Below are 10,212 nucleotides of genomic sequence, written 5' to 3'. Positions count from 1 at the left end.
GAAAATCATATTTTGGATTAGGTATCATTTTATGATGAATGTATACTCTCATTTTATAGATTATTATGCTCATTTAACAAAATTTGATGTTTTAAAGGAAAATGAACTAGGATACATCTCCTAAAGTAATGTATATCCTCATTCCTAGTTATTTTTTGGTTTCAAAGACTCCTAGCTCATCAATAAGACTTGAATAATAATATATGTTGTTTCTCCTTCATCATTTATTGGTAGCAATGGGTCTTTATCACCAACATTTTCAAAAGGGTATCTGTTGCTTCTCCAATCATGCATTTCTTTTCTGGGATACTACCAAGGCCTATCTAACAGAGCATGATATACATACATGGGCATGACATCACAAATTAATTTATCTTTGTATCATCCTATTTGGAACTCTACCTCACATCACTCGTCTACCAATATGTGATGTCCTTTCTACAACCATGAGACTTTGTATGGAGTAGGATACATTGTCCTATTCAGATTTAACTTCTCCACCATCTTTGAAGAATTATTAGTACTTCCACTATTAAATTTTTTTTTACAACATTTACATTTTGAATTACATTTGGTTATGCATAATGCTTTTCTTTGTGGAGGCTCCTTAATCTTCTTGGAAAACCTCATTGAGACTCTTTTCATTTTCATAGATTCTACAACTTCTAGTATGTTTTCATGCACATAATGGTTTTATCTATCTCCATGCGTAACGTGGATGTTTCCTGTCTATTTGGATGTTTTTCTGAACATTAATTAGATTTATGAACCATCTTGTTACATGTGTAACATATAACAACAAAGTTCTTTCCCTACATATTTGATATGGTATTCTTCCTCTAAATTCTCATCTCTCTAATGATTGCTCTGGTTAATGAGAGCCCTAATTCCCTATTATAAGTTCTTTGGAAATCTTCCTCAATTTATTTTTTGCCCTATGTTTTCTATTGTACTTTGCTCCTTTTCTCTCCATCTTTGTTTTGTTTCCAATTTCTCTTCCTCCTAGAAAGATACTTGATATGCTTCTTCAATAATGCTTAAATGAAAAATACTTAGATAAATTTTGATTTCATATCTTAAACCATTAATATATTTAGAAACCTTTTCAATGCCTTCTTCTACATGACCCGATCTTATGCTTATCATATAAAATTCACTTGTATACTATTTTACAGTCATTAGTTTCTATTTGAGATTTTGCATTTTCCTAGAAATACTTAGCTGATAATCTCCACCTGGAAATTTACCTCTAATTTTACCACCATTCAATCCAAATTGGAAATCTTCTACTCTCCTTTATTTCTATTTTCTTCTTGCAAGTTATCCTACCAAAGTGAGGCATGTCCCTTCAATCTAGTCACTACAAATTTCACCTCTTTCTTTTTGGTTGCATTCTCATAATTGAAATATTTTTCCATATCACTAATCTAATCAATAAACTCTTCAATGTTTTTTGCCCCACATACATGGATATTTGTAGCTTGGCCTCATTCTTAATCCTATGATTATCTTCATCATTTTATCTTCTATGGGGTCCTCTTGAACATCAACTTCTTATTAACCAAATGGATCACTGATGTTGCTAGTGTCAACTCTTCTTATTTTTGTTATCTCCATTAAATATATTATTGTCCTAGTGCTTCTTATTTCTATTAGTTATATTTGTTTTCTAGATAGTCTTCCGCAACCAATTCCAGCTCCTCGGGCTCTATGGTTCATTGTTTACACAATTTATCTTACAAACAATTTGTTCCACACATAGGTCTCAATGCAAATCCAACAACTACACAATCTAATGGTTTCTAGATTTCTGTGGTGTGGTTTTTTAGAATCTAAATTCGGATATTCCACAGTTTTCATCTTTAATTTGCCGATATTTTGAGTCTAGACCAAGACTCATCATTAGGACTAATTTACAAAGAAGAGAGACATTAGTAATAAATATGGTTATGGTTGTGTGAGATGTCAAGTATGTGAACCGACCAACTCAATGAATTGAATTAACTTGATTTTTCATATTTAATATATTCTTATAATTTTTATGATATATTATAAAGTTCTTTTTAATTTTATTTATTATACATGAATATAATTATCATAGTTTTTTATTAATTGCTTTGTATAAATTATTATTAACTTATTTTATTATTAACTCAAGCCCTCCTAACCCCCAACCATAAACGCATTAAACTTTAAATATGCACGAAGAGAAATACGGTTAAGAAACAAACCGTGGTGTAGTGATATGGCATGTGATTTACGCAGAGCAGGTCCTGAGTTCAACCCTCCAACCTTCGATAAAATTTTATCACTACCCATAATTGGTCCTTTGGGGAGGGACACATGGTGACCTCTAGGCTTGCCACTTGTCCCCTCGTCACTGTACCACCTTCAACCAATCAAAACTTGCCAAAGCACAAGACTTGAAAACCAACCAACATCTGACACTTGGAAAATACTAATTGGACCATTAACTACTATTGACCTTGCACAGTCACTTGCCACGTCAACAGTACAGACTTCTGAATGTGCTTTTTGTTTTTAATTTCTTATATTTGGCAAAGTGTTCAGTGGGCTCTATCTTCCTTATATGAACTTCGTTTTGAATGAAGCAAGTTGCGCTAGGATCATTTTACATAGATGAATGCAATCATTTAGGTTTCGAACTATTCCGAACACTTTGATTTTTGAGCTAATTTTTGCCCTTAATCAAAATTCCAATTAGGCACTATATTACTTCTCTTCTTCAAGCCCTCTAGGTGGAGAAGGTGGGTGATTATTTGGGAGAACCTTCCCAAAATGAAGGTTGATCTCTTGGATTTCCACAACATAAGTAGAATAGGATGTCTCCCCAATATAAACCTATTCTGCTTGATTATTGTTCGGGTTCAAATTGGGTTGAGCATGCATTTTAGGTTTCTTAGGTGGGCTATGGTGAGGAATATGTGGTTAAGGTTGAGGTGGAGGCAATAAAGCAAGATTTTTGGTTGTTTGAGACCTCCACCCTTATGAGAGGTTGCCCCATTGGGAAGACTGAGGTGGATATGGATGGGAAGGAGGGTTAGTAGGCTAAGGAGGATATTAAGGGGTATAAGGCCAAGGAGGAGGTGTGGCCCATGATGGATGAGTAGAAGCATACCAAGGATGGAAAGGTGTATTCTAATTTGGATTATAATGAGGATAATGTGCACCTTGCATGCCCTGTTGATATGGTCGAGGAACTTGAGACCTCCTTTGTTTGAGGAAGCGCAATTCCTCTGAACCACCTTCTGCCCCTTGGTATACAACCTCCATACCTCAGAGAGAAGGAAATTTATCTACTTCATGGTTTTCTCCATTGATAGAGAAGAATTCTATGACATTTAGTGTGAACTCTTTCCTAGGGTGTCTCTTAATGCATATAGGGAAGAAGATAACTAGTGCCCTTGTTGCTTCCTCTTGCTTCCTTTTAATTTGCATAGTTTCCATATATAAGGAAAAGGTATGAAACATTTCTCTTAAAATCATCCAACATAATTCCTATCTCATGTTTAATGGTTGATGTGGAGGGCGATGAACTAACCATGTCTTGGCTAGACCTACCCTTTTTCCTAGCAACCCTAGAGTGATTCCTGAATACTTTTTTGATGTAATCATAAGGAAATTGGTAGATTTCTCCTCCAGACAACATGTTTAGGGTTTCCATTACATCCTCCCCGATTCCTCAGAGAAGAAATATCTTGAGTGACTCAAGGTCAAGGGTATAGTTAGCCCTCATTTAATTGAGTTGGGATCTTTCCTCATAGTCTTTTAAGGATTCATTTGGTCCTAGGGTCATCCTAAATATTTCATCCTTGGTTTCTTGGACCAACAATGATCCTTATAATTTTCATTGAAACCTTGTGTCTTTTTGGCCTAGGTAGTGTTGTTTCCTCCAAGTAAACTTATAAACTAGTGCAAGGTTGCGTCTTTGAAGGTAGATGGAAACAACTTCAACTTTTGTGCATCAGAGGAATAGTCATGGGTCCTACATACAACAACAAATTCAAACATGAACGTGTCAAGATCCTCAAAGATTTTGCTTATACTGTTCATTTTTCCTCCCCATTGGTTTCTCTGATAGAGAAAAGCTCATTTTGCTTGCTTTCAGCCATTGTTTAGGTAGGTGAGATAGGTTCTTCTTCCCGTATGGGATCCTCAAAAAAATTATGTTGATCACCTAGAACGTATTCTAACTCCCTTGTAGTCAGAGAGGGAAATTCACAATCACCAAATAAGAATGAAGGTTGACTTCTTAAAGGGGTGGCAGTTTTTTATAATAATTTCCCTTGAATATATCTACTCCTACAAGGCATGAAAGAACTAGCTCTATTTTTTTCTTTTACACTTTCAAATCAATAAGACTGATGGAAAATAAAACAAAAACAAGTAACTCCTAAGTATAAACAACACCTACTTGAAAACCTCCTCGACAATGGTGCCAAAACGTGATGATCCTTGGTATTACATCAATGATGTTGCAACTTCCAAGTCTCTCAACGTAGATTATCAACCTAGGGTTCATACAAAATTAAAGGTGAAGGTGTTACATGCATAATAGGTTAAGTTATACTCATGTCACCCTAGGTCATTAGATTAGATCAAGGTACTCACAGATTACTCCTCATCTAAATACAAGAAAAATTTATTATAAGAGAATATCATAACTGCAAGGAAATGGACATGAATCTAACTATAGAAATGAAAATCCCATTCACTAAATGTAAAGGCTAATTGTAATTGCATGAAAGAAATAGACTAGTCTACTTGCAGAAGTAAACCATTCTACTCACACACTAATAAAATCAATAATATATTTGCATGAATAATTTATCTAATTGTAGCTTGCTTGAAAAGGATGAATTCAATCTTCAACACAGCTATGGAATTCAAAAATATTAAGTCTAATTCTATTTGTTGTCTTGGGTTTGTACTAAGGAAAAGATGGGGTTGGAGTGGTCTTGGAATCTTCCTTAATCATGAAATTTAATCCTAGGGGCCATTATTCAACTTCATAATGCAAGAATCAAGGTTTACAACAAGTATGGTTTGATTTAAGAAGTGCTATAAGACTTCTACATGAAGTGTTATAGGAGGCCTTATTTTTCTACAAGGGTCATTCCAAGAGATTTCTAAGGACAATGATGGTGTATTGAAGGTGGAGGAAGGTGGATGAAGCTGAATGAAGGGCGTGGGAGCACTTTTTCCAAGTCTAGTACCCTTCGGAGGCCTATCTTGTAGGAAAGTTCATACCCACAGTGTCCTTTATTGGCCCTATAAGGGTGATTTTAGTGGTAGAGTTTGAGAGGATTATGAGGAGTCCAAGAGGAAAGTGGAATGACCTAAGTGGATTTCGATGAGATTTACAACCCCTACAAATCAACATAAATCCCTACAAACTAATCAAGTACATGCATTAAATGATCAATATTGCAACAAAATGAATCAAAGTGGAAAGGATGAGTTGATTTTTATTTCTTTAAGATCTACTCTAACATATACCTACTCTAATTGACAAGTCAATGTTACTAACTTATAATTTTAAGAAACCAAGTATGCAGAAGAGTTTCAATCCAAAACTTAAGAACTTTCCAAGAAATCATAAACACATGTCCTTGGCTTGTTGTTGTACATCTCCCATCCACACTTCCCACAAGAGAGGTAGTGGTCAAAATTGCAACTGCAATTTTTGTAATATAATTCCAACTTAAACAAGGAAAGAAATATAGTGACTTGAACAAGAATAAGGAAATAATATCGTTAAGGGACTAAAGCCTCTGGGTTGGGTACAAACACAAGGGTGTCAACCCTCCAAAGTTAACTCAGATGTAGGCCAATATTTAATTTTTCATTGACAAAAAATGAGAGTCACATACATCATACGAAAGATGAAAATAAAAATATCAAGCACTAGGCTCTTAGTAGCTATCCCTATCTCCAACAAAATTTTGAATACTAATGATCATTTACGACTTTTTATTTATACAAAAAGTAGTTGAGGGAAGCTCCCTAGAAAGGCAGATTGCTCCACTCCAAAATCTCAAAATCGGTGGATCTAATTCCCTTGGACCTTCACATGCACTTGAGTTCCTCGTCTACTAGTGAATTCAAGATGTTGGTGAGAAATATTTTATCTCAAGCTGAGTTGGAGAGTTAATGTAGTGGACAAGTCCCCCTCTATTCTCTCTGGATGTCTGCAATTAACCCCTGCATAGTAAATTTCTCCAGAATGCCTATTTTGCCTACATATTAATCACATTAGGCAATGAAATATGACAAGCACCCTTTAGTCTTACTACTAAGCATATTATGGTTAAAAAATGCAAGTTAACATGAGAAAAGGAGAGTTCTAAGTGTTGGAGGATAGCACAATGGGCTGCAAAATATACCTATTGATGGGACCCATCAATAATAAAGGACTATGTCTTGAGTAACTATTGCAAGCAGTAATTTCAACACAATTGTTTACTAGTTGAACCTCACATAGCCTTTTCTCTTTCTTTGTATGAAAACTTTTGACATTGTTGAATTGAATGAATGTTGATACATGAAAATATAGGCAACGATTATCCCCAGGTGTCTCTCTCGACATTTTGTACAATAAAATGAATGAATATTGCAATGATCATTGTTATGAGAAAACACAATTAGTGTTCATGTGGGTTTGCTAGATACTCTCTATTTTTGTATAATATTTAAATATTTTGTCTTGTGTCATCCACTTGAATAATTAACTGAAGTTACCGGTTGCCTAAAATGTAGGCAACAACAATGAATCCCAATGTTCAATAGACTAGATAAAGGTGCAGTCACTTCAATTTCCAAAGCTCTGATACCACTTGTTGAGTTTGGAGGTGTGGAACACAAGATAAACACAAAAAAATTGTTACACAACAAAAAAAACCCTCATGGAAAGAAATGAATTTGATTTCTCTATATTTATAGGATTTTCTTATGACTGGATTACATGGCCACACAATACTTATAAGTTAAATAGTTGGATGGTCAAACAATGTGACTGCTTGCAGGAAAAAAGAAATGAACTGAATCGTCCATGAATCATCCTTACAAAAATAGATGAATTTAATTTATCTATATTTATGGGATTTTCTTATGACCTAGTTACATAGCCACACAATACTTATAAGCCAAATACTTGGATGGTTAAACAATGTGATTGTTGGCTGGAAAAAGGAAATGAATTGTATCATCAAGCTTCATAACGACTCATCAAATAGCTCTATTCAAAATCAAAATTAACTAATATCCAAAGTAATAAAATTTAAACATAGTTACATACTTTTACAAATTTTTATATCTTTAAAAAATTGTTACTACATCATCATTTGACAAATCAAAAACTAATATTAATATAAATTACTAAATATTTCAATAGAATTTCATAATTTCACAATGTGTAATATGATTTATGGAATTTAAAGCTATGTGTATACTTAGTGATAAGTAATTTTAACTTTATCTTTACCTTTTTATTTATCCAACCATAAAAAGTCAAAGTGCATTTCCCACCCCAATAAATAAATCATAAGGAAGAAAAAATTGATACTTGAAAATGTAAAGGTGAAATGGATTTTAACATATATTTTTTATTTTATCCTTAGATGGGGTGTTTTGGTTAATATAGGTGGAGGGAAAAAAGTCACCATTCATCCTACCAAGATAAAAGGACATGGCAACTATGCCCCTCCAAGTTCACTACACAACTCACAACATTTCAACATTGATAAGCCTTAATCGTGTGCTAAATTGGTTATTTATTTGAATCATGCTTGCATTAATGCAAGATCTTCATGGTCATGTGTAGGTGTGTTGGGTAGTTAAATTTTTTGTACTAGGGAACATAGTACAAGTTTTAAGTAGGTCAATAGCCAATACATTGGTCATGTTGTGAGGCCAACAATTATGTCAACAATCCTTTTTCACATGGGGGAGTTGGTTTACAGGGTTTCCACTCTTGTGTCATGCATATGGAATATGATGGAGCCTAAAATTTCATGGAGCCATCAACTTATTGCTCTATTATTTATTTGGAAAAATGTTTCTTGTCTATCTATTAATGACTTTTACTTTCATTAGTGGAATTTTCAGGTCTAAAATGGGCCTCGTAAGGAAATTATAAATAATAGTGGAAATAATAAATAAGATTAGCTTACATCATCAAATTTTAGAGGGAAAAAAGAAAAAACTACTTTTTCAACTCATATTTTCAACTTTTCTCCCTATAGGTTTACTCACATTTCGAGCAAAAACACTCGTTGGATGCATAATTTGATTTCTCATCCAAGGATTATCCATGTTGCATACTTTTGATGGACCTTCGTAGATGAAAAATGAGAAATACATGAAATACGTGATTGCAATCATGTTTTTTCATGTGTTTCTCTTTTTTCATGTAGCAAAGTCCATCTAAAGTATGCAACATAGGTACTCTTTGGACGAGGAGTTAAATTTTGCATCCAACGAGTACTCCTGCTTGAAATTTGAGTAAAACATTAGGGAGATAAATTGAAAATATGAGTTGAAAAAATAGTTTTATTACTTTAATATTTTTTAATCTTTTTACTTTTTTACTCCAAAAATGGTAAATCATCCCCCATGAATGGCATCATCATCTTGAATCCTATTGGTTCTTATAAAGTTTATTTTGGTTGTATATTTTTCTTAGGAGGCCCATTTTAGACCTCAAAATTCCTCTAATGCTTGACTTCAAGACCCACCTTAGAATTCTGTACTATCTTGCCTTTGGATCTTAGAGAGTAGGGAGAGCCTCCTTGGTTGTCAGTATTTGAGCCCCACTCGAATTTCCTCTTCTCTAGCATAAACCCTCACTCACTTGGCTCTCTTTAAATCTTCCTAGTTCTAGCCTCTCACTCCATATCCTTAGTTTTGTTCCCCCCTCAGATGCCGCCTCCCTAGTGTCCTTGAACATCTATTTCCCTTGCTTCTAGATTCTAGCCTCTCAATCACTTATTTTCTCCTCTGCACCCTTCAGTTGAAAGTCTATTTCGAGGGTCTTAGCATGTCAAGGAGGTGCCTAAAGGTCTACCAAGACGCCACCTACTACAAAGACATTGGAAATCCCAAAGCACAACATCAATCCAAAAGTTCCAAGACACAATATCAAGAAGTCACTCTATTAGGTGTTCAAGCTGAAATTGCGCAAGCCAAGGGGGACATTGTTGATGAACGATTATGTCTCATTAACTTAGAGATCCTACTTGAGGTGGCAAGTTGGGAGCTAGACATTGGGCACTCTAGGGATAATGTGAACCACTACATGGACATACTTAACCTGTATTGGCACCTAAAGTTGTTACTTGAACATGTTGTAGTGGGCATAAACATTGTTAGAGAGGTGTTGCTTCACTAATTAGAAGAACTACATATCTTCGTTTGTACTATGGATATTAAACTAGAAGGAGTTGACAATCATTTTGGTTTAACTCTGGCATCAACACACTAATGGGGACCCCATCTATGTAGCTTCAAACTTTTGGAAAATATAATATTATCTTATATTTCATAATATCATGCACTTAGTTTTTGGTACTTTCTTTTTCCATAGTGTAGCCCAATAGACAATATGCCTAACATAAAGTTTTTGTGGTTTTGATTTTCAATTAGTAAACCTTTTGTGTTTTTTTTAAGAAAACCGATCTTCTGTGCTTTGTTTGGTTTCCCTATTAACACTAGGTTAAAATACAAAATCAATATTTTAAAGCAACAAAACCTAAAATAGCATATACTTTTTATTTTACTTAATTATTTTAATATTATTATTTCTATAATTTTATTTTAATTGTAATTTAAATAATATTACTTAATTATTTTAATATGATTATTTCTATCATTTTATTTTAATGGTAATTTAAATAGTATTATTAAATATATAATGTCTATAATTACCCATTTTAGGTGGTTGAAAACCACAACATTAAAAATATTCTGTAATTTGAGGAATCTAATCCTTATTATTTTTTTTACTTACTAATTCAAGTTTTATTTAGAATTTAATTTAAAAATAATAATAATAATTTAACACATTTGAAATAAAAATATATATTTTTAAAATTTAATTAAAAAAATATTATTAAATGTATTTATATTTATGATTATCAATTGTTTTTCATTCGCTCAAAAAAAAGCATTAAATTTCTTCTTTATTATAAATAA

This window comes from Pinus tabuliformis, chromosome 8, assembly GCF_031772625.1.
Source record: "Pinus tabuliformis cultivar Carrire ecotype Pingquan chromosome 8, CPIR1, whole genome shotgun sequence".
In the NCBI taxonomy this organism is placed as follows: Eukaryota; Viridiplantae; Streptophyta; class Pinopsida; order Pinales; family Pinaceae; genus Pinus; species Pinus tabuliformis.
This window is presented reverse-complemented; position numbering follows the sequence as displayed.